The sequence below is a fragment of the Dama dama genome, chromosome 33 (assembly GCF_033118175.1).
Source record: "Dama dama isolate Ldn47 chromosome 33, ASM3311817v1, whole genome shotgun sequence".
NCBI classification, from domain to species: Eukaryota; Metazoa; Chordata; class Mammalia; order Artiodactyla; family Cervidae; genus Dama; species Dama dama.
Genome location: NC_083713.1, coordinates 11,414,852 through 11,441,278, shown reverse-complemented (window position 1 = coordinate 11,441,278; position 26,427 = coordinate 11,414,852). Strand labels below are relative to the sequence as shown.

General features: G+C 37.6%; 1 long non-coding RNA gene across 1 annotated transcript in view; it reads right to left on the bottom strand.

Moving 5' to 3' along the window:
- Positions 1-18,372, bottom strand: part of LOC133051062 (uncharacterized) — a 113,699-nt gene extending 95,327 nt beyond the window's left edge. Inside the window, exon 1 of the long non-coding RNA XR_009691770.1 lies at positions 18,301-18,372. This is a non-coding gene — a long non-coding RNA (uncharacterized LOC133051062). The remainder of the gene's footprint in view (positions 1-18,300) is intronic.
- Positions 18,373-26,427: the final 8,055 nt, after the last annotated feature.

The window sequence follows — 26,427 nt, the reverse complement described above, 5'->3', positions numbered from 1 at the left end:
TTTTTTTTACCTGAAGCAGAAAAGTAGACTATTTCAAAGGAACATTAAAAAAATCTTGGTGGATCGATATGAATTTAGAAGATTTATTTAATGATTTTTTTAAAGTTGAAATGCAATTTAGTAGGTGCCTTCTTAGGCATTAATAACTCATTAACTTGCCATTTAGGACTGATTTATCAAAATAACAGCAAGCACACTACTTGTCTACTCTGAATATAAGTAAACTAATTCTGTGGAACAATTTTGCTGCCCAGTCCCTTAAGTGTTGCTATGACTTGAGGTTCATTCTAGTTATCTCTCAGATACTGCTCTTAATCTTTAGTAAGTCACATTGATCTAGGAACGAGGTTCCATAGGTAAACCATCATTTTGACATCTGTCTTTGAATTTTGTAGGCTGACTACACCTTTGCCTGTAAAATGTCATTCATTGCAAACAATGTATAATTTCTATCTCAAATTTTTTTTTTTTTTTTTAAATTTTAATCCAATAACCAACACTCGCAGAGCACAGAACCATTTGCAGGAAATGGAGACTTATATGGTACATTCCTCCATGGAATCAATAAGTATCTTAGAATTTGGTTTTACTAACACCGAGGTTTACTAACACAGAGATGACAAATGCTGCTATTTCCAAGGAGTTTATCTGCCCATTACAATCAATCTACCTACAAAATTGAAGAGAGGGTTAAATCCAGGAAAAAAAACGCTACTCTATTAAATCATAGTTAGGTCAGTCAGAATTAGATAATATAAAAAATAGTAGAAAGCCTGAAATATTTTCTTCATGGGCAGCCATAAAATCTCAAAATAGATTGTTCAGTTCATCTTATAGGCATTATTCTTACCAGAAGATGAAAATAATTTGGAATTTATATGCCTTTTGTGATTTTAAATGGCAATCAAATTTAGTCCCTTTTTTTAAATAAATAACTTGAAAAGCATTACAGGGAAAAGAAAGAGCCAAAAAGAGCTTTTCCAGCCCTTAGCACTGAAAAGATTTTGGTTTTCCCTGCTTTGGTTTAATATCATAAAAGCAAACAAACCCAAATTAAAAAGTAATTATAAGGAATCAAAATGTTCTGATTTTGGGCATAAAAACAAGTTCAACAAATTTCAAAATAATGAAAATCAAGTTATCTCAAAAACATTTTGGTGGTGCAGCCTGCAATTGGTCACTCTGTGGATTAGACTAGTGGTCTTGTCAGGACATATTTTTCTAATAGGTCTGACTGTCTCTGAAGTCACAACATAGTACCTTTTTTTTTTTGGAAGAATGGGCATGCAGTGATTATGAGTGTGGTATTAATGGGGAAATTAAGAGAAAAAGAACAGTTTTATAACCTCCCCTTTAAGTCCCCTAGCCCTTTGGACTAGATGTTACTAGTCCAAAGGAGAACTAGCCAATGCATCAACTTGGTCACACATTAAGTTGACATCAACCCTTTTCACAGTTCTTAGAATGCTAGAAATCTATAAAAGGTGTTGATTCTAATAATAAATGTTTTTTCAAATATATTTATGAGTGTGGGTAATATAATTTGAAAGCCTTGGCCATTGGATATCAAAATTCACATCAATTTGTTTAGGATACATGTTTTAGAACACATTAAAAGTTTAGAACATGTTTTATTGTGAATAGAAAATGTCAAAAGCCTTCTTGAACTGAACTTGGTGAGCATATTTCTGATGCTTTTATCCTTAAGGATTTTATCCTTAAATTTCCTTCTCTGCCTGACAAATTAAACCCTATTCAAATTTTACTAATGAACCTGTTTCCCCACTAGATCAGAAAAAAAGTTTAGTTTATCTTATTTTAAAAAGAAGGTAACTCTCCATGGGGAAATAAGTGAGATTTTAATTCTCTGTAGTTTATGTTCACAGATTTTTAAAGCAAAATTCCTTTCAGCTGACAATGTGAGAATTAGGGATTGCTGTAACAAAACTTATCTGTGCAGGAATGCAATGCACACTGAGTGGAAACTATCATGTAGCTAATGACATACAGGACCTGGGTCAGAGGTCCGAATTCCAGTCTCTTTCTGCTACTTTTTGTTGCATGAGTTTACATAGTAACAGCTTCTCTAACCCAATTTCCTTCCTGTAAAAGATGAACAAATGCTAAAGTAAATGTAAGGTGATAATGATTTAAAAAGACATTTTATATTATGTCACTGTGAAATTTTGAACACCCTAAACTCTGGCAGGAATTAAGGAAAAATAGATCTTGATGGTGGGAACAACAGACAAAATTAAGAGCTAAAATAGCTGCATATTACATTCAACTGCTTTAAAAGAGAATAATCTTCAATTAGTCAATCATATAAACCATACCTAGCTTTTTCCCTTAAAACTTTTATTTTCAGATAATTGAAGACTCGCATGTAGTTGCAAACAGTTATACAGGTAGATCTTGTGTGGCCTTTATCTTATTTTCCCCAACAGTAACCTCTTTCAAAACTATAGCACAATTTCAAAAATTGACAAAGTATATCTATCAAGGGGCTTCCCAGGTGGTGCTGGTGGTAAAGAAGCCACCAGCCGGTGCGGGAGACATAAGAGACATGGGCTCAGTCCTTGGGTTGGGAAGACCCCCTGGAGGAGGGGAATGGCAACCTACCCCATCATTCTTGCCTGGAGAATCCCACAGACAGAAGAGCCTGGTGAGCTGCAGTCCATAGCATCGCAAAGACTCGGACATGACTGAAGCAGTTTGGCATGCAGGCCAGAGTCAAGATACAGAACGTTTCTACCACTGCAAGGATCCTTCACTGACTGCTACTTCTCTATGAGTGAACAATGTGATTGAATCGCTTAAAAAATCATGAAAACTCATGTTGCATCTGTGGTCATGTAGAAAACAGAGGTCCTTATCTATAGGACTGAGATGTTACCAGAAATTATTGAAGGAAACTTCTAAGTGGTTAAATGAGTCCCTGTCTTTATTAGTGCTTCCCCTTTCTAATTCATTGTACCCAGTCACAGAATGACATTTTGAAATTTTAATAGGAATCTCTCCAGCATTAAAGGAGTCCATCATTCTCTGCTGCTTTAGGCCCACATGTCCAAACTCACTAGCATGACATAAACATCTCCCTGGAATAAGACTTCTGTTAAACCTCCCAGCCAAATCTGTTCCTGTTTCCTCTACTCTCTGATCCTGGACACCACAACAAGCTATCCTCTAACACCAGGCTGGGCGGGCATGCTGACTCACTTCAGTTGTGACCGACTCTCTGTGATTCTATGGACTGTAGCCTGCCAGGCTTCTCTGCCCATGGGATTCTCCAAGCAAGAATAGTGGAATGGGTTGCCATTTCCTCCTCCGGTGGATCTTCCCGACACAGGGATCGAACCCATGTCTCTTGCGGCTCTTGTACTACAGTTGGATTCTTTACCGCTGAGCCACTAGGGAAGCCCATTACACCAGATTATCTCAGCTCTTTGTATCTATGCACTATTTACCCATAATACATCCTCTGCCAGGATTTCCTCTCATTCTCTTTCAATCCTCACTCTGACTCAGTATACTTGGAGTAATTCTATTTATCTTTCAAGGTGCAACTTAGTTATCATTTGCCTTAAAAACGATTTTCTGATAGTTGACCATCTCTATGGCTCTTGCTTATTTTTTTAAATGAGATTTTGTTCATGTGTTTATTTATTATTATTATTCGTGATAAGAGCAGTTAACATGATACTCACCCCCTAAAATGTTGAAGTGCACAGCACCACAGTGTCAATTATGGGCCCTCCGATCTACAGTAGATATCTAGAACTTATTAATCTAAGACAACTGAAGCTTTATACCCACTGAACAATGCCCTGTTTCTCCCACTTCCCAAACTCTAGGCAAATAGTATTATATTCTGTTTCTATGAGTTTCTTGCTAGCTACAAGTTTGTGAGCCCCTCGAAGGTATCATATATGTCTTATTTCATGGATCCCTAGGTCATGACCAAGTATACACATGATAAATACATGTGCTATGTGTGTGTTTATGTTTTATGATAAACATATTAATTCCATTTTGGTCAGAGGAAATTGTGCTGTAAATTTTCAACAATAAAAATGTTTAATGAAATGTTTGGATAAGTCACCTAGAAATTAAACTTTGGAAGATATTTCTTCATTAGATGAGAAATTAGATTAGATAATATCTAAATAAAAACGTGTGTGTGTGCTCAGTTTTATTCAGCTCTTTGCAACCCCATGGACTGTAGCTCGCCAGGCTCCTCTGTCCATAGAATTCTCCAGGTGAGATTACTGGAGTAGGTTGCCATGCCCTCCTCCAAGGGGACCTTTTGGACCCAGGGATCAAACTGTGTCTCCTTCACTGTCAGGCAGATTTTTTACCACTGTGCCAACTGGGAAGCCATCTAAATAACAATAATAATAGCATAATAATAGTAACAATTTTATTCGTATATCACCTCCCACAACAATTAACGGGACCAGGAAAATTGAGAGAGTATCATGAAAGTATAAAAGATTTCAGGGATCCAGAGATCTCAGGGAGGAGGGACAGCAGCTAAGATTCAGGTTAATATGAGATGCAAAATGTAGAGGCTGGTGCTGCTCCCTCTGTCCTCTTTAAAAACAACAAAAACCACCACAAAGCTTAAGCTTAAGCAGTTTGGCTTACAGAGTTCAAAAGCAAAGAGCTTTCCTTAGATCTTTAGTCCCTTTGGCACCGCTCCCAACTTCTCATTCTACCTCCACCCTCTTGTCTAATAGCTTTCTTAAAGTACAAACAAATCTTCTCAGTTTACACTAAAACATAAAGTTTGGAGAATTATGCTTTGGTCTTGGAGCAACCCCTTAATTTATTACATTGTTAACATCCAAAATATAAGGGTTTTTTTTTTTCTTTTTTCTTTCTTTCTTTTTTTTGAGAAAGTCAAATGATTGCTAGACTGCACTATGTCATTTCTTGGATACGTATATAATATATTTGGTTTCCTACCTTTAGTTTTAGCCTGGAGCATAAATAGAAGGAATTTGAGCTTGGGGCCAAGCTTTGGAACTAGAAGAAAAGAGTATGTTAAATCCTTGTTCATGGATCATTAGATATAATGAAAATGAATCTTCCAGATGCCATTATTGCCACTCCAACCAAAGCAAGGAATAATATGTCTTGAGAATTGCAAAGAAAGGCCATATAACCCAGCAAGGCTCAGCACAGATCTGATTATATAGCCCTCCTCTGGGAATTCCACTCTTCCCTTCCCCATCATGACTCTCTATGTCATTCTAATCTGTCCTTTAAATTACAGTTATTTACTTGTCCAGAGCAGGATTATGTTAGAACTTTGTTCTTAATATATTCCTCATCATTTAAAACTTTATTCATTTTCCCCCAAATTATGTTGACTTCAATTCAAAGTAAATTCTGACCCACTGTGAGATGAATGAGAAAAGGAAAATATGACTATTTGTTACTTCTCAATAATCTTATCATGGATTATATCTCATTTTCTGTCAAAGAACTTTTTCATTGATAAAGCATAACTCATCAAATATCAAAATGATTCTCTTAAAGCATGTGTAACAGATTACTCACAAAATTCTTTTTGTAATTTTTTTCTCACAGTAATACTGTGGTGTAGGAAGCATTATTTATAATTTTGCCTGTATGTGTGTTTGTATAAATTATAATTATAATAAAACACATTACATAAACAAAAGTATGTTCCTTACAGCATATAAATAAATAGAAATGTGTAATAATATGTATAAACATACCATGATAAGCTATATCTAAATTTTTGTCTCTATCCATCAAACTCGATACTTCTTAAAATTATGCTTCACATCATCAGATTAATCTTCTGGTAACTGTCATCTTTTCTATTCACTTACATGATATTTGAAAATTCACATGTATGTGTATTTATATATAATGTATTTATATAATATGGTTCAGCAGGTCTCTACCTGAATCTGCCTGCAATGCTGGAGACACAGGAGACTTGAGTTCAATCCCTGGGTTGGGAAGATCCCCTGGAGGAGGAAAATGGCAACCCACTCCAGTATTCTTGCCTGGAGAATTCCATGGACAGAGGAGCCTGGTGGTCTACAGTCCAAAGGGTCACAAACCTTTGGACAGGACTAAATGACTAAGCAGTATATATTTTATAATACATATTACAGAGAGAAACATGTTTAAAATACATATGAATCATGTCATGTTTTGGCAACCCAGATAAAATACAACACCTGATATAAAGGAATTCAATTTGGTTTTACTAATATTCCAAGCTCTGTATCACATAGCAATGCTCTGAATGATCATTCCAGAAGTCAACATCTCACATGATTTTCCAGTTGTCGTGACCCACAGGTCTAGCTAAAATCATCAAAGAATCATCTGTGGATGCATATAGAACTAAATAGAAAAGCTCTGATCCTTTAAGAGGATCTCAAACTAAAAGTAAAAGGTATCCCCTTTTTCATAATAATATAATGTATATCTCATTCAGAACTGTAATATTCTATCTAACCAAGTAACTACAATAAAAGAGAATAAAGAGCCTCAGTTTACCCTTGAGGTATCTTGGTGTATAAGTAGCAGCCTTAATGTGTACAGTACTGTGGAAAATAAAATGCATATTTCACGTTTGGAGACGTGATATGCTCCCATTTAGGTTCTGACCACGAAAGCTGACAGGAATATTAGACTTCATGAACTCAGACTCTTATTCTGGAGAGTTTCACTTTTATTGGAATTAAAATCATCAGGGAATAAAAATCAAAAGTAAAAATATTCCTCAACACTTTAGAGAAACTTTATATGCTTCAGAGGACCCATAATTCTGTCCCACAAATAATTTGGATTTTTTTTTTAATATGGCCAATTTTAGTGCAAAATAAAAGAGGTGAAAATCTATGTTATAATCTTTACAGGCTGTTCTCAAAAGTTTATGTTACTGGGACCTACGATCACTCACTGGGTTAAATGTAAATGCATGCTTATCTATTTATATTATTTGCATAAACTGATCAAATTATAGCACCCAAGGATACTTTTCTATTTTAAAATATTTTAAAATTTTTGAGGAATTCACTTATTAACATTTCTCTGAATTATTTTATTAATAAATTTATTCAAGTGACTATTAAATATTAGGCACTCCAAGCAGCCAAGGGAATCAACACATAGCCATCCTTAAGGAACTTAAAGCTTATTCAAATCAGCTTTATAAAATCATATCAAAATACTCATTTAAACTGATCTAGACAGGTAACATAGTTCTAATTAATTCTTTTTTCATAGCTCATAAAACTCTGTCTGTTCCTTTTTCTTAAAGGTCAAAGATTCAAATTTCTAATATATCCCTAGTCTTCAGTCTGTTTATCTATGAACAGTTAAAAGATATGGAAATGAATTTTAAATATGTGTAGCTCTTTAACCAGACCCTTGAAGACAGCACAGAGCTTTCCCTCTTAGATGACTAGTACATGGCTGAGGCTGAAGCTGACAGAAACCAGCCCTTTCTCTTCCCTTCAGCAACATAATCCTCTGTTCCAGGACACCTCAGATGGGTAACAGACCATCTTCTCTCTTTGGTTACGCGCTCGCCTCTCCCATCTTCTGGGTTCTCTCAGATGAAAAATGATTTGCTTTCTAAACCATTGGAAGCTCATTACTTTAGAAACATAATTCATAGTTATTTTGGAGTTCTAATTTTGTATTTTCAACATCGTGAAATAATTTGATAACATGTTTTTCTAGGTAATCCAAATGTCTCCAAATCCTCTTTCATCTAAGGTAACCATACTAAGTCCTGAGCCCTCTGCCATAATTCTGAAATACACCAGGACACATATCTTTTCTCTTGGTCACCCTTATCTCTCCTACTGAACTCCTGGCTTCCCTTTAATCACCGTGGCCCCATTCCTCACTATTGATGCCAGATGCTACCCTCCCTCCATACCACTCGGTACCCAGTGTGGACATAAATCATTAATTCCTCATTAGTACTGAGTTAGTGTATTAGACAGTACCAAAACTGTGACGTTGATGGAGGAGAATCACAGTTCAGGATATTAAATAACTGAAAACTGTAGTTTTCTTTTTTTGTGGCATCTTTGTCTGGTTTTGGAATTAGGGTGATGGTGGCCTCATAGAATGAGTTTGGAAGCTTACCTTCTTCTGCAATTTTCTGGAAGAGTTTGAGTAAGATAGGTGTTAGCTCTTCTCTAAATTTTTGGTAGAATTCAGCTGTGAAGCCATCTGGTCCTGGGCTTTTGTTTGCTGGAAGATTTTTGATGACAGTTTCGATTTCCTTGCTTGTGATGGGTCTGTTAAGATCTTCTATTTCTTCCTGGTTCAGTTTTGGAAAGTTATACTTTTCTAAGAATTTGTCCATTTCATCCAAGTTGTCCATTTTATTGGCATAGAGCTGCTGGTAGTAGTCTCTTATGATCCTTTGTATTTCAGTGTTGTCTGTTGTGATCTCTCCATTTTCATTTCTAATTTTGTTAATTTGGTTCTTCTCCCTTTGTTTCTTAATGAGTCTTGCTAATGGTTTGTCAATTTTGTTTATCTTTTCAAAAAACCAGCTTTTAGCTTTGTTGATTTTTGCTATGGTCTCTTTAGTTTCTTTTGCATTTATTTCTGCCCTGATTTTTAAGATTTCTTTCCTTCTGCTAACTCTGGGGTTCTTCATTTCTTCCTTCTCTAATTGCTTTAGGTGTAGAGTTAGGTTATTTAATTGGTTTTTTTCCTGTTTCTTGATGTAAGCCTGTAATGCTATGAACCTTCCCCTTAGCACTGCTTTTACAGTGTCCCATAGGTTTTGGGTTGTTGTGTTTTCATTTTCATTCATTTCTATACATATTTTGATTTCTTTTTTGATTTCTTCTATGATTTGTTGGTTATTCAGAAGCGTGTTATTTAGCCTCCATATGTTTGAAGTTTTAACAATTTTTTCCCTGTAATTGAGATCTAATCTTACTGCACTGTGGTCAGAAAAGATGACTGGAATGATTTCAATTTTTTTGAATTTTCCAAGACCAGATTTATGGCCCAGGATGTGATCTATTCTGGAGAAGGTTCCGTGTGCACTTGAGAAAAAGGTGAAGTTGATTGTTTTGGGGTGAAATGTCCTATAGATATCAATTAGGTCTAGCTGGTCCATTGTGTCATTTAAGGTTTGTGTTTCCTTGTTAATTTTCTGTTTAGTTGATCTATCCATAGTTGTGAGTGGGGTATTAAAGTCTCCCACTATTATTGTGTTACTATTAATTTCCTCTTTCATACTCGTTAGCGTTTGCCGTACATATTGCGGTGCTCCTATGTTGGGTGCATATATATTTATAATTGTTATATCTTCTTTTTTGATTGATCCTTTGATCATTATGTAGTGTCCTTCTTTGTCTCTTTTCACTTCCTTTATTTGAAAGTCTATTTTATCTGATATGAGTATTGCGACTCCTGCTTTCTTTTGGTCTCCGTTTGCATGAAATATTTTTTTCCAGCCCTTCACTTTTAGTCTGTATGTGTCTCTTGTTTTGAGGTGGGTCTCTTGTAGACAGCATATATAGGGGTCTTGTTTTTGTATCCATTCAGCCAATCTTTGTCTTTTGGTTGGGGCATTCAACCCATTTACATTTAGGGTAATTATTGATAGGTGTGGTCCCGTTGCCATTTACTTTGTTGTTTTGGGTTCACGTTTATACAACCTTTCTGCATTTCCTGTCTAGAGAAGATCCTTTAGCATTTGTTGAAGAGCTGGTTTGGTGGTGCTGAATTCTCTCAGCTTTTGCTTATCTGTAAAGCTTTTGAATTCTCCTTCATATCTGAATGAGATCCTTGCTGGATACAGTAATCTGGGTTGTAGGTTATTCTCTTTCATTACTTTCAGTACGTCCTGCCATTCCCTTCTGGGCTGGAGGGTTTCTCTTGATAGATCAGCTGTTATCCTTATGGGAATCCCTTTGTGTGTTATTTGTTGTTTTTCCCTTGCTGCTTTTAATATTTGTTCTTTGTGTTTGATCTTTGTTAATTTGATTAATATGTGTCTTGGGGTGTTTCGCCTTGGGTTTATCCTGTTTGGGACTCTCTGGGTTTCTTGGATTTGGGTGGCTATTTCATTCCCCATTTTAGGGAAGTTTTCAGCTATTATCTCCTCAAGTATTTTCTCATGGCCTTTCTTTTTGTCTTCTTCTTCTGGAACTCCTATGATTCGAATGTTGGGGCGTTTCACAGTGTCCCAGAGGTCCCTGAGGTTGTCCTCATTTCTTTTGATCCTTTTTTCTTTTTTCCTCTCTGCTTCATTTATTTCCACCATTTTATCTTCTACCTCACTTATCCTATCTTCTGCCTCCGTTATTCTACTCTTGGTTCCCTCCAAAGTGTTTTTGATCTCATTCATTGCATTATTCATTTGTAATTGACTCTTTTTTATTTCTTCTAGGTCTTTATTAAACAGTTCTTGAATCTTTTCAATCTTTGTTTCCAGGCTATTTATCTGTAACTCCATTTTGTTTTCAAGATTTTGGATCATTTTGATTATCATTATTCTAAATTCTTTTTCAGGTAGATTCCCTATCTCCTCCTCTTTTGTTTGACTTGGTGGGCATTTTTCATGTTCCTTTACCTGTTGGGTATTTCTTTGCCTTTTCATCTTGTTTAGATTGCTGTATCTGGAGTGGGCTTTCTGTATTCTGGAGGTCTGTGGTTCCTTTTTGTTGTGGAGGATTAACCCAGTGGGTGGGGTTAGATGATTGGCTTGTCGAGATTTCCTGGTTAGGGAAGCTTGCGTCAGTGTTCTGGTGCGTGGAACTTGATTTCTTCTCTTTGGAGAGCAATGGAGTGATGAACATAGATGCAAAAATCCTTAACAAAATTCTAGCAAACAGAATCCAACAACATATTAAAAAAATCATACACCATGACCAAGTGTGCTTTATCCCAGGAATGCAAGGATTCTTTAATATCTGCAAATCAATCAATGTAATACACCACATTAACAAATTGAAAGATAAAAACCATATGATTATCTCAATAGATGCAGAGAAAGCCTTTGACAAAATTCAACACTCATTTATGATTAAAACTCTCCAAAAAGCAGGAATAGAAGGAACATACCTCAACATAATAAAAGCTATATATGACAAAACCACAGCAAGCATCACCCTCAATGGTGAAAAATTGAAGGCATTTCCCCTGAAATCAGGAACAAGACAAGGGTGCCCACTCTCACCACTACTATTCAACATAGTGTTGGAAGTTCTGGCCACAGCAATCAGAGCAGAAAAAGAAGTAAAAGGAATCCAGATAGGAAAAGAAGAAGTAAAACTCTCACTGTTTGCAGATGACATGATCCTCTACATAGAAAACCCTAAAGACTCTACCAGAAAATTACTAGAGCTAATCAATGAATATAGTAAAGTTGCAGGATATAAAATTAACACACAGAAATCCCTTGCATTCCTATATACTAACAATGAAAAAACAGACAGAGAAATTAAGGAAACAATACCATTCACCATTGCAACAAAAAGAATAAAATACTTAGGAGTGTATCTACCTAAAGAAACAAAGGACCTATACATAGAAAACTATAAAACACTGATGAAAGAAATCAAAGAGGACACAAACAGATGGAGAAACATACCGTGTTCATGGATTGGAAGAATTAATATTGTCAAAATGGCTATTCTACCCAAAGCAGTCTATAGATTCAATGCAATCCCTATCAAGCTACCAACGGTATTTTTCACAGAACTAGACCAAAGAATTTCACAATTTGTATGGAAATACAAAAAACCTCCAATAGCCAAAGTAATCTTGAGAAAGAAGAATGGAGCTGGAGGAATCAACCTGCCTGACTTCAGACTCTACTACAAAGCCACAGTCATCAAGACAGTATGATACTGGCACAAAGACAGAAATATAGATCAATGGAACAGAATAGAAAGCCCAGAGATAAATCCACGAACCTATGGACACCTTATCTTTGACAAAGGAGGCAAAGATATACAATGGAAAAAAGACAACCTCTTTAACAAGTGGTGCTGGGAAAACTGGTCAACCACTTGTAAAAGAATGAAACTAGAACACTTTCTAACACCATACACAAAAATAAACTCAAAATGGATTAAAGATCTAAATGTAAGACCAGAAACTATAAAACTCCTAGAGGAGAACATAGGCAAAACACTCTCCAACATAAATCAAAGCAAGATCCTCTATGACCCACCTCCCAGAATATTGGAAATAAAAGCAAAACTAAACAAATGGGACCTAATGAAACTTAAAAGCTTTTGCACTACAAAGGAAACTATAAGTAAGGTGAAAAGACAGCCCTCAGATTGGGAGAAAATAATAGCAAATGAAGAAACAGACAAAGGATTAATCTCAAACATATACAAGCAACTCCTGCAGCTCAATTCCAGAAAAATAAATGACCCAATCAAAAAATGGGCCAAAGAACTAAACAGACATTTCTCCAAAGAAGACATACAGATGGCTAACAAACACATGAAAAGATGCTCAACATCACTCATTATTAGAGAAATGCAAATCAAAACCACAATGAGGTACCATTACACGCCAGTCAGGATGGCTGCTATCCAAAAGTCTACAAGCAATAAATGCTGGAGAGGGTGTGGAGAAAAGGGAACCCTCTTACACTGTTGGTGGGAATGCAAACTAGTACAGCCGCTATGGAGAACAGTGTGGAGTTTTCTTAAAAAACTGGAAATAGAACTGCCATATGACCCAGCAATCCCACTTCTGGGCATACACACTGAGGAAACCAGATCTGAAAGAGACACGTGCACCCCAATGTTCATGGCAGCACTGTTTATAATAGCCAGGACATGGAAGCAACCTAGATGCCCATCAGCAGATGAATGGATAAGGAAGCTGTGGTACATATACACCATGGAATATTACTCAGCCATTAAAAAGAATTCATTTGAACCAGTCCTAATGAGATGGATGAAACTGGAGCCCATTATACAGAGTGAAGTAAGCCAGAAAGATAAAGAACATTACAGCATACTGACACATGTATATGGAATTTAAAAAGGTGATAACGATAACCCTATATGCAGAACAGAAAAAGAGACACAGAAATACAGAACAGACTTTTGAACTTTGTGGGAGAATGTGAGGGTGGGATATTTCAAAAGAACAGCATGTATACTATCTATGGTGAAACAGATCACCAGCCCAGGTGGGATGCACGAGACAAGTGCTCCGGCCTGGTGCACTGGGAAGACCCAGAGGAATCGGGTGGAGAGGGAGGTGGGAGGGGGGATCAGGATTGGGAATACATGTAAATCCATGGCTGATTCATATCAATGTATGACAAAACCCACTGGAAAAAAAAATAATAATAATAATAATAAAAAAAGAAAAAATAAATAAATAAATAACTGAAAACTGGATATCAATGTCATGTTTCTCAAGTTTCTCAACCATTCTTAGAAAACAGGGCTTTATTATGCCCTCTCCTTAGGCACAGACTTGTTCTGAGGCCTTACAGTTCAGTTCAGTTCAGTCGCTCAGTTGTGTCAGACACTTTGCGACCCCATGAACTGTAGCACGCCAGGCCTCCCTGTCCATCATAAACTCCCGGAGTTCACCCAAACTCATGTCCATCAAGTCGGTGATGCCATCCAGCCATCTCATCCTCTGTTGTCCCCTTCTCCTCCTGTCCCCAATCCCTCCCAGCATCAGGGTCTTTTCCAATGAGTCAGCTCTTTGCATCAGGTGGCCAAAGAATTGGAGTTTCAGCTTCAACATCAGTCCTTCCAATGAACACCCAGGACTGATCTCCTTTAGAATGGACTGGTTGGATCTCCTTGCAGTCCAAGGGACTCTCAAGAGTCTTCTCCAACACCACAGTTCAAAAGCATCAATTCTTCTGCACTCAGTTTTCTTTATACTCCAACTCTCATGTCCATACATGGCTACTGGGAAAACCATAGCCTTGACTAGATGGACCTTTGTTTACAAAGTAATGTCTCTGCTTTTTAATATGCTGTCTAGGTTGGTCATAACTTTCCTTCCAAGGAGTAAGTGTCTTTTGATTTCATGGCTGCAATCACCCAGTGATTATGAAGCCCAGAAAAATAAAGTCAGCCACTGTTTCCCACTGTTTCCCCATCTATTTCCCATGAGGTGATGGGACCAGATGCCATGATCTTAGTTTTCTGAATGTTGAGCTTTAAGCCAACTTTTTCACTCTCCTCTCTCACTTTCATCAAGAGGCTCTTTAGTTCTTCACTTTCTGCCATAAGGGTGGTGTCATCTGCATATCTGAGGTTATTGATATTTCTCCTGGCAATCTTGATTCCAGCTTGTGCTTCTTCCAGCCCAGCATTTCTCATGATGTACTCTGCATATAAGTTAAATAAGCAGGGTGACAATATACAGCCTTAACATACTCCTTTTCCTGTTTGGAACCACTCTGTTTTTGCATGTCCAGTTCTAACTGTTGCTTCCTGACCTGCATATAGGTTTCTCAAGAGGCAGTTCAGGTGGTCTCGTATTCCCATCTCTTTCAGAATTTTCCACAGTTTATTGTGATCACACAGTCAAAGGCTTTGGCATAGTCAATAAAGCAGAAATAGATGTTTTTCTGGAACTCTCTTGCTTTTTTGAGGATGAGGCCTTTAGAACTTCAGAACAGAAAGATGTTCTCTGCTCATCATCTCACCTCCCCATTCCACTAACCAACAACACAGGATAAATCCAACACAGAATAAATCCACATATAACAAATCATATAAACAAAAATGAAACACTCTCTAAGGCAACACCTGTTACTTCATTACATAAAAAAATTTGTGTATTTTCTTAGTTCCTCCCTATATATGCTTTATTTCCTATACCTACAAAGCCTATTAAAGAGTTTCCTAAATGAGAGTAGTGTGCCCCAGAAATGAATTTGTCAGTATAGAATATGTACAGTATTCCACAGATGATGCTCTGAATTTTATTAAATAACATTTTTTTCCTCCTCCTTTCACGTGACATTGTATTTATTTGCTTGCATAGTCTCTGTCTAATCTACCTGGAAAAATGTAACTTCAAATAGCATTTCTGAGAAGTGGCAGTCCTTTTCTCTGGGAAAGAATAGCAGCAAGCAAATCATCTGAAATAAAAGTGAGTCACTTGGAAGAGGCAGACTGGCTGGGCTGGGAGAAGGTACTGTAACATAACACAAGGGGAATCCGAACGTCACATTGGAATGAGAGCTTGGAGCACTTGTGCTTTTGGAGCAGACTTACAGATATATAAATGTATTTACAGGCTCAATAATCCTCTGTCTTTGAGCCAGCAATTGAAGATGAGTTCTTAGCAATGATCTATCTGTTTTGATCTCCGTGTGCCAACTTCACCTTTCAGCGTTTTTAAGACAAAATTGTCTCCAGACCAAAAAGCAGTAAACACCTCTTGTTAGTGTACTCAGTCGTGTCCAACTCTTAGTGATCCATGGACCATAGCCCACCAGGCTCCTCTGTTCAAGGGATTCTCCAGGCAAGAATACTGGAGTGGGTTGCCATGCCCTTCTCCAGGAGACCTTCCTGATCCAGGGATCAAGCCCAGGTCTCCCGCATTGCAGGCAGATTCTTTATCATCTGAGCCACCTGGGAAGCCCGCATACTTCTGACTCCAGGGCAAAAGCTTGCAATTGTTAATGGCTACTCTTGGCTTTGGGCTTCCCCAGTGGCTGAGCAGTAAAGAATCCCCAGCAACCATGTCCTGGCTATTATAAACAGTGCTGCGATGAACATTGGGGTGCACGTGTCTCTTTCAGATCTGGTATCCTCGGTGTGTATGCCCAGGAGTGGGATTGCTGGGTCATATAGCAGTTCTATTTCCAGTTTTTTAAGAAATCTCCACACTGTTCTCCATAGCGGCTGTACTAGCTTGCATTCCCACCAACAGTGTAAGAGCATGAGACAAGTGCTCTGGCCTGGTGCACTGGGAAGACCCAGAGGGATCGGGTGGAGAGGGAGGTGGGAGGGGGGATCGGGATGGGGAATACATGTGAATCCATGGCTGATTCATGTCGATGTGTGACAAAACCCACTACAATATTGTAAAGTGATTGGCCTCCAACTAATAAAAATAAATGAAAAAAAAAAAAAAGAATCCCCAGCAATGCAGGAAACTCTGGAGATGTGAGTTTGATACCTGTGTCAGGAAGATCCTCTAGAGAAAGAAATGGCAACCCACTACAGAATTCATGCCTGGAAAATTCCATGGACAAGGAGCCTGGCAGGCTACAGTTCATATAGTTGCAAAGAGTTGGACACAACTAAAGCAACTGAACACTCACACACACACTCTAGACTTTAGGGGCTTCCCAGGTGGTACAGTGGTACCTGTCGCCAACGCAGGAAATTCAAGAGAAGTGGGTTCGATCCCTGGGTCAGGAAGATCCCCTGGAGAAGTAAATGGCAACCCATTCTAGTACTCTTGCCTGGAGAATTCCGTGGACAAAGGAGCCTGGAGGGCCATATTCCATAGAGTTGCAAAGAGTCGTACACGAATGAGTGACTAAACATGCACATAGGCATTGTAGGCTCTAGAATTCTCTCTTCCACCCCTCTGCTTCCCCCCAACCCTACCAGTTTTCCTTCTTGTCTCTTTTCATTTATCCCATGAAAGCCATCCCATCTCTTAGTCTCCTAATACATGCTCTTAAATTGAGGAAAGGGAAACATATGGGCAAAGGAGGACCAGGGAAAGGCTGCAATACTCACTGTTCTCTTCTCTTCTACTGAGATGGACATTTTTTACTGTACTTCACAACTTCTCCTTCTCTCTAATAGGTTTGCTGTTTTCATGACAACTTTGTAAGATTGCATTCCTAAGTTAGTTCATCACTGTTTTTTATTATATGCACTTGAAACTTTCCAGAACCCTTAACCAAGGAGGCTTCAGTAAATGGAATTAGCTATTGGGTTCTACAAAGAGTCAGAGAAAAAATAACGGTAGTCACTTCTTCAAGAATATTTACACAATACTTAACCATCAAAAGGACAGTAACTATTTCTAACATGATCAGTAAAACTGGACTTGTAGCAGGATTTTTGGTCCTTATTGTTGAAACACTGAGTTCTCAAAGGAGAACTCTATATTTAATTAAACTTATCGACACACAAAGTATGCATCACATAAATATTTAACTACATAACCACATAGTTCTCATAGTGAACCCATGTCCCCATTCTTTACATTGAACTAGCTTTGCATCTAGGCAGCATTCTCCACATTACAAAAGGCAAAATTAGAGCTCTCTTTTTAAAGAATGTAATTAATAAAGCTGTAAAACCAGAATGGAAAATCTAACATAGTTTGGAGATCATTGCAGAGAGATCTCAGTTTCCTGAACCTTTAGAATATAGGATTTATGCCTTTATTTTCTGAAAGATATGGCCTGAATTTTTTTTTTCCTGAGAAGCTACGTGGCATTACTTCATCCTCGGATTCACTTTTGCCCTTGGACTCTTTCTCACCCTTCTCCTCCTTTGGGAGCAAGGGAGAGAGAAAAAAAGAAATGTTTCAGCCAACTGGCTTTATTAAAGCTTTCTCATCTACAAGGCATGAGAATATGTTTATGAATCTGTTTCTCTTCTGACTGGCAATAAGATGTACAATTGTTCTTTAATTAGAACCTTCTGAGTCCTGTCATATTGTTTAACCTAGGTGTTTAACCTACTTAAATCCAAGGGCGAGTTGTGACATGGGTACCTGATAATTTAATTATCAGACAATGTAGGACAAACTAAACACTGCCACCAATAATTCACTGAGTTATTTTCTTTGCTGATTACTAGACCAGGGGAGGGGGGAATTACAGAGGGAGTGTACTGAAAATCACAGAAAACTGGATTATGAGATTGAGTGCTAGCTTTGATCCTGACAAAATTTATCAGTATGGGGCTGAGTAAACTCCTTAAGATTACTAGAACTTGATTTTTCTATCTTTAAATATGTATTTTATAAGATTTTCTCCGGGTCTCAGATTCTGTAATTCTAATCAATACATAAACAGAGATCGAAGGACAGAAAGAAATATACACATATGTTACCAAATGGTTGTGTGGATTTGAGAAACCATATTTAGTTAATACTTTCTCAGTGATGTTTTGCCTTTGTGACATTTTAATTAAAACATTTGCTAACACTGTCAAGAGATTTCCTCACTAAAATACAATCAAGAGATATCTGTGAAGACTATTTCGCTTTTCCAATTCTATCTCTTGTACAACTAACAGAAAATATCAACGTCACTGAGTAATAGAAAGAAATACATAATCATACCTCATTGAAAATCACATAATCGCCTCCTTTCCCTGATGTTTGGCTATGAACAAGATCCAAGAGCAATGTCTTTTACTTTTGTGTGTGTGTTAGTTCCTGTCCGTGTGTGAACATCAGGCAGTGATTCATACTCCTGACACCCCGCCAGCACAGCTGGGAGGCACAGAGTGCATTTCAGAACAAGAGGAACAAAGGAAGAAAGATAGGGGGAAAAGTTAGCTTGCTCCTGCAAACTTCTCTAAGAAGACAGCTTAAAGGAAATGCAGGTTATTGGGAGCTAGATAAAATTATGTTAATAACAGTTAATATCTTTCATACGCCTTGAAGTTACCTATTCCCTCTGGAAACCTCACTCTTTTCCATCAAAAAGAAGCAACCATCTATGAATATTACCAGGATTTCACTATGGTGACAAGTTGGAGATATAAACAATAACATAAAAATACCCCACAAAAATTTGGAACTCTTTTCAAAGAAAGCTAGAAATAGAATATTATATGTAAGTGGAAAGAAAGATATTGTGTAACCTTTGGGAAAAAAAACTGAGAAATATCTGCATTCCACCTTTCAGAGTGTGAGTAGTTTGATAGAGCAGAATGTCAAAATGACACATTTAACAGAACTGTCCACAGGTGAAGGCCTTCTTAGGTGGCACAGTGGTAAAGAATGCAAGAGATGAAGGAAAAGCGGGTTCAATCCCTGGGTCAGGAGGAGCCCCTGGAGGAAGACATGGCCACCCACTCCAATATTCACTTGCCTAGAAAATCCCACAGATAAAGGAGCCTGGTAGGCTGCAGTCCATGGGGTCACAAAGTCACAAAGACTTGGGCACAATTGAGCGTGCATGCATGCATGTTAGGGTTTTCTATATACCGTATCGTATCATCTGCAAACAGTGACAGTTTTGCTTCTTCCTTTCCAGTTTGGATTCCCTTTATTTCTCCCTCTTTTGTTTTATGATTGCTGTGACTTGGGCTTCCAATTCACTGGAATAAAAGTGGGGAGAGTAGCCATCTTTGTCATCTGTATCATCTCTGCTGTTGATTCCCTGGAGATTTTTTAAAAATTTTAGTTAATATATTCATTTTGATTCTTTCCAATATTTCTCAATCTTTGTTGAAGTTCTCACTGAGTCCCTCCACCCTTCTCTGGATTTCATGGACATCCTTATGATTGTTTTTTTAATTCTTTATCAGATAAATTATTCATCTGCATTTCATTAGGTTTTTTTTCCTTAGAGCTTTATCTTGTTCCTTAATTTGGAACATATTCTTCTGTCTCCTCATTTTGTTTGACTTATGCTTTTTGTTTTTATGAATTAGGCAAAAACAGCTACCTTTCCTGGTCTTAAAGGGATGGCCTTGTGTGGGAGCTCACCCTGTGTAGACTGCTTGTGCATAGCAGATATGGCAGGCCAGCTTGGGCTGGAGCGAGCCAGGACAGAGGCAGGCCCTTGGAAGTGTGCACCCAAGACCTCCTTGCTTGGATAGCTGGAGCTGAAGCTGGAGCAGTTGGGGATGGTCCTGAGGGGACTCAAATAATGACACTTATCAGTGCCCCCAACCCTAGCAGGGGCTCCAGAAGTTCCCTGCTTATTTGGCAGAAGCCCTGGGGTGAGTGAATATATCTGCTTCATGTATAGTATAGATGCGCCTGAAGCGGTTGGGTTCTTCCTGTATCTCAGGGCGGGCTGGCAGGACTGTGATTAAGTCCCTCAGCTATATCTCTGCTCACGTAGGGTGGGGTCCCCATGGATACAGTGTCTCTGTCTTTTCACTCACTGCTATGTGGTCCTTCTTTGAGCAATAGCTGTTCAGTTAGCCCTCAGGTGTTTATCAGGAGGAGTTGCTCAAGATATAGGTTAATATTCAGTATGTTCATGGGAGAAGGTGAGCTCAGGGTGTTCTGCACCACTATCTTGCCTTTCCCTTAGAGGGTTGTTTTTAATTATGTGGTCCTGTAACTTACTTAGAAATAGTTAGTTCACACATTTTGTAATGTTTGATTAAATGAAGCATATCTTTGGGTTTCTATTTTAAATGTTGAATAATTTAAATGTTTATTTGGTTTGGGAGGTTAAGAAAGAAAATGTGCTTGTTTTTTAAGATTTCTCAGAAAACTGTAAAAATCTTTACTTTTGGAAACAGGCCTAAAGATAGAAGCAATTCTTCAAGTTGAATAAACCTTTAGTAAAAGTTGTTCCCTTCGCATTTTCCACCACCCATTAGTCAGCTGTCATTATTCAAAAGTTGGCTCCTGTGGCATCTGCTCTGGAAGCCTTTTCTCATACCCTTCCATGGACTAGTAAGGCCCTACTGAGAATTTCAAGAGCGCCATAAAGCAGTGAACATTTGATTAAATGAGTGGGCTGTGGAGATGTTTTGCCAAAGTTTAATTCCAAGCTCTGCTACTTATCTTCTGTGTACTTTCAACAAGTTTCCTAAACAGTTTGTTCCTTAGTTTTATTTGTACCTACTATATGGGGTTGCTGTAAATGAACTAATGATTGCAAGGCATCTGGAGGAGTGCCTTTCCCAAAGTAAGCACTCAATAAAACATTAGCTATGGTTAACATGATTCCAGGCTAAGCAGAGATTATGGCAACACTGATTGTCCTTGTCTGTCTTCCTGAATATGTTTGTGGGCTGAAAGAATTCAAAGAGTTGGCCTGCAGTCCATTCTTCCCCATCTCGGAGAGTGGTAGAATACTTTGGGGGATAAAAGGAAGACAAGTTATTCAGTCTTACTGCCTTAATCTTTGACCTCTGAGTAAAAAATCTAATAATATTTACTAGGAGGAAGAAATCTTATCAGAATAAGAATATAAGAATATTCTTATCCAGATGCTCATAACTAAAGGATTATTGATAATAAATAAATCTAGATTCTATTAGGCATAGATCTCTAAGCTATATAAGACCTGTAAGCTATATAACTCAGAATACATACATATATATATATATATGTAAAAGATGTTTCATACTTACATAACTTACTGTTCCTTGCCATATGAAGAACCCCGCCACACCTCAGTTGGTGCCCTCAGCCATTATTCTGGACCAGACAGAACGTGTCCATATAGAAATGAAAAACATGGGGAAGCACAGGGAATATCTTGAGCCTCTCTCTCCCTGCCTTCTTGGTTTTTTTTTTTTTTTTTTTTTGATAACCTATACCTCTGAAATTATTAGTACGATGTCTCTTTCTTGCATGTCTTACTTGGCAATCTGTACCTGTATTTGCTCAACTATAAATTATTCTAACTTAGAGGCTTTGCTTTTGATTTCCAAGACTAGTAATGTATCTGATTCAGAACTCAGAGTAGATACTAAAATACTTCTAAGAAAATAAAGAAATAATTTTTTTCCCTGTTGTCTTGAGCAGTTCTCTTGCATCCAAGGGCACACTTTGTTTTTTGTTTTTTGTTTTTTTTCCTGGCTGTCTTTATGAGGAAGAAAATCTCTGAAACTCTGCCCAGTATCTGATGAAATGATCAGTGTTCTTATACCTGAGGCTATAGATCCATCAAAAGCTCTGAAAATCACACATTGTCATTCTACGAAACATAATCTCTCTTGTTTCTTAAATAATTTAAAGATGAGGTTGCTGGATTTGTTCACAGGCTATTACATTGTATTTAGAAACTTAACTTCTATCCCTGTCTCCGGTCAACTGAATAGTGTTAGATGGTCAGTCCTGTCTGACTCTTTGAGACCCCATGGACTACAGCCCACAGGCTCCCGTGTCCATGGGATTTCCCAGGCAAGAATACTGGAGTGGTTAGCCATTCACTTCTCCAGGGGATCTTCCTGACCCAGGAACCAAACCCGGATATTCTGCATTACAGGCAGATTCTTTACCATCTGAGCCACCATTTGTTCACAGATTATTACATTCTATACCTGTCTCCTGTCAATTGGATAATCTCAACACTGATGTTCATTCTGTATCCTAGCAGAAGGTTTAGGACCACCTGGACATATATGCCACATTCATTCAGAAGTTGTCACAACTTAATTATCCTGAAAATTTATCCTTCTTTGGAACAATAGTTAGATCAGACTTTACCAGACTAATTATGGGACTATAAGTGTAGTTTTATGTATGCATTTATCATATACATTTTTTTCTATTTTAAAATTCCCTTAATTATTGAAGCACAGTGGAGTATAGATAGATAAATAGGTGATTGATAGATAAGCAGGAGACGAGTTCAGTGACTACAAGGATTGTTATCTTGGTTTTATAAAACTTTAAAAACTAATCTGATTTAAATTGTTAAACTTATTTTAATTTCTATCTATTTAAATATTACTTAATTTAAGATGAACAGACTAGACAGACCTCAGCCAAGTAAGGAGCATTAAGATTTCAATGTGTAATTACAAGAAAACAATTATTAAAAGCTACTTGCCAGTGGCAAAGTTCTTTCCCTGGCTCTGCTAACGGCCCAGTCTTCTGAATGCTCTTTGTAAACAATTTTCTTGGTCTTTGTCACACACTGTCAAAACAGCTTGTGTGATGATAGAATCATTGAACTAAGATCACACCTACGTGTACCCTAGAAATCTTTCGTTAAGAACATCAGCTAACAACCATCCTTCCATTTTTGCTTTCTCGCCTCACTTACAGTTCAAGTCTTACTGGGAAAATAAACCTAAATTTCCAGAGCACCCATTGCACAGTCGCCATCCAGGAACTCGTGGGAAAATGAATGGGGATAGAAAGGAATCAATGTTCTTTCCTGGTTAATAATAGGTTTTAAGGTCTCCCCCCGCCCCCCACCAACCCCTTGCTTCATATACAGCTTTTGGCTGTTTTATCTGTAGGTTCTATGGGAACATTATGTGAATTCTAATACTAAATTCCTTTCTAACAGCTTATTTTGACTAAAAATTGCGAAGCTTGTATTAAATTCATCATTATGGGTTTTTGCATGTGAATGATGACACATAGACTCTACAAAAAAAAAGAATAATATATATTTGCATAGTTTTTCTTTCTAACTTATGTTAAGGAGAAATGAAAGAAGATACCAATAAATGAGAGAGGATACCTAAAAATAAGAAGCAAATATTCATGTGCTTCCCCAAAGTCCTCTATATTGGTCATTTACCTTGGTTTTTAGAGTATGGTAAAGAATCCACCTGCCAATGCAAGAGACACAAGAGACTTGGGTTTGATTCTTGGGTCAGGAATATCCCCTAGAAAAGGAAATGGACTCCCACTCCAGTATTTTTGCCTGGAAAATTCCATGAACAGAGGAGCTTGGCAGGGTAGTCCATGAGGTCAAAAAAAGAGTCAGACACAACTAAGCACAAGCATCTCATCTCATTTCAATGCTTAAGTTTTAATTGTATAAGATGACAAAGCCTAAAAATCTATCATAACATTTTAATCTACTTGTCATATTTAAGACAAAAATTTTTCATTTCCTTACCATACAATCTTTAGCTTTTTAAGAGAGTTGAAATGTAATTGATAGATAATATCATGTTAGTTTTGGGTGTACAAGATAGGATTCAACATTTAACTATATTATAAAATAATCATGCAGTACCATCACTTCATGGCAAATAGATGGAGAAACAATGGAAACAGTGAGAGAGACTTTATTTTGGTGGGCTCCAAAATCACTGCAGATGGTGATTGCAGCTATGAAATTAAAAGATGCTTTCTCCCTGGAAGAAAAGCTATGAAAAACCTAAACAGCATATTAAAAAGCAGAGACATTCCTTTGCCAACAAAGGTCTGTATAGTCAATGTTATGGTTTTTCCAGTAGTCATATATGGTTGTGAGAGCTGAATCATAAAGAAGGCTGAGCACCGAAGAACTGATGCTTTTGAACTGTGGTGTCGGAGAAGACTCTTGAGAGTCCCTTGGACAGCAAGATTAAACCAGTCAGTCCTAAAGGAAATCAGTCCTGGATATTCATTGGAAGACCTGATGTTGAAGATGAAGCTCCAATGCTTTGGCCACTCGATGTGAAAAGATACTGATGCTGAGAAAGATTGAAGGCAGCAAGAAAAGGAGCCAACAGAGGACGAGATGGTTGGATGGCTCACTGCCTCAGTGGACATGAGTTTGAGCAAATTCCTGGAGATGGTGAAGGACAGGGAAGTCTGGCATGCTGCAGTCCATGGGGTGTCAAAGAGTCAGACACGACTGAGCAACTGAACAACAACATCACTATAAGCCTACTAACCATTTTCCCCATAAAAGATGGAATAATATTATTGGCCAGGTTCTTTATGCTCTATATTACATCCCATGATGTATTTATTTTATACTGGAAGTTTGTAATTCTTAATCCTCTTCACCTTTTTGCCCAACCTGCACTCCTCTCCTTTAGCAACCTCCCATCTTTTCTCTATATCCAAGTCTGTTTTCAATTCATTTTGTTTTGTTTCTTAGATTCCAGATTTAAGTGAAATCATATGGTATTTGCTTTTATTTATAGGACTTAGTTCACGTTGCATAATACCCTCTACATCAATCCATGTCCCAATTGGTAAGATTTCATTCTCTCTCTCTCTTTCTTTTCTTTTTTGGTTGAGTATTATTTCATTGTATGTATTTACCATATCTTCCTTATTCATTCATTTGTTGATGGACACTTTGGTTGCTTCCTTAGTTTGGCGTTTGTAAGTAATGCTACTATGAATATTGGAGGCATGTATCTTTTTAAATTAATGATTTTGCTTTCTTGAGAAAAAAATACCCAGAAGTGGAATTGCTAGACCGTGTGGCAGTTCTATTTTTAATTCGGTAAGGAACCTCCATACTATTTTCCAAACTGGTTGTACAAATTTTGAGTCCTACCAACAATGCACAAGGGTTCCCTTTCCTTCACATCCTCACCAATGTTTCGTACTTCTTGCCTTTTTGATAATAGCCATTCTGACAAGTGTAAAGTAATATCTCACTGTGGTTTTGATTTGCATTTCTCTGATGGCTATAGATGTTGGGCATCTTTTCATGTGTCAATTTGCCATACATATGTCTTCGTTGGAAAGATGTCTATACAAGTTTCTCTTTCCATTTTTTAACTATTATTATTATTTTTGGATGTTGCTTTGTATGAGTTTTTCCCACATTTTGAATATTAACCCCTTAATGAATGTATAACTTGGGGATATCTTCTCCCATTCAGTAGGTAACCTTACCATTTTATTGATGGTTTCTTCTGCTGTGTAAATTTTAGTTTAATGCAGTCCCATTGGTCTACTTTTGCTTTGTTTGCCTTGTCTGACGAGATGGATCCAAAAAAAGTATTGCTAAGACTGCTGTAAAAAACTCACTGCCTATGTTTTCTTCTAAAATATTATGGTTTCAGGTCTTACATTTCAACCTTTAATCCATTTCAGCTTTGTTTCTTATTATGATGTGGGAAACCAGTTCAGTTTGGTTATTTCATGTGCCAGTTTTCCTCATTGTATAGTCTTGCTTCCTTTGTGTTTGAGTTCCCTTATGTCCAACACTTTGTTTTTCCTTTGCTGCTTTTAAAATTCTCTTTATCTTTAACTCTTGCCATTTTAAATGTGACATGTCTTAGTTTGTGTGTCTTTGGGGATCTTGTTTGAGACTCTCTGTGCTTCCTGGACCTGGATATCTGTTTTCTTCTCTAGGTTAGGGAAGTTTCTAGCAACGATTTTGTAAAATACATTTTCCTTGCCCCTTTCTCTCTCTTCTCCTTCTGAGATCCCTGTAATATGAATGCTGGCTTTCCTGGTGTTACTTCAAAGGCCTCTTAAACTATCCTTTATTTTTGAAAAAAATTTTTCACTGTGCCAATGGGTGATTAACACTATTCTACCCTCCCGGTCCCTTGGACAGCAAGGAGATCAAACCAGCCAATCTTAAAGGAAATCAACCCTGAATACGCACTGCAAGGACTGATGCTGAAGCTGAAGGTCCAGTATTTTGATCCCCTGATATGAAGAGCTGACTCATTGGAAAAGACCTTGATTTGGGGAAAGATTGAAGGCAGAAGGAGAAGGGGGTAACAGATGATGAGATGGCTTTATGGCATCACCGATGCAATGGACTTCCTGGGTAAACTTCAGGAAATGGTGAGGGACAGGACTCTGGCATGCCACAGTCCATGGGGTCACGAACAGTCAGAC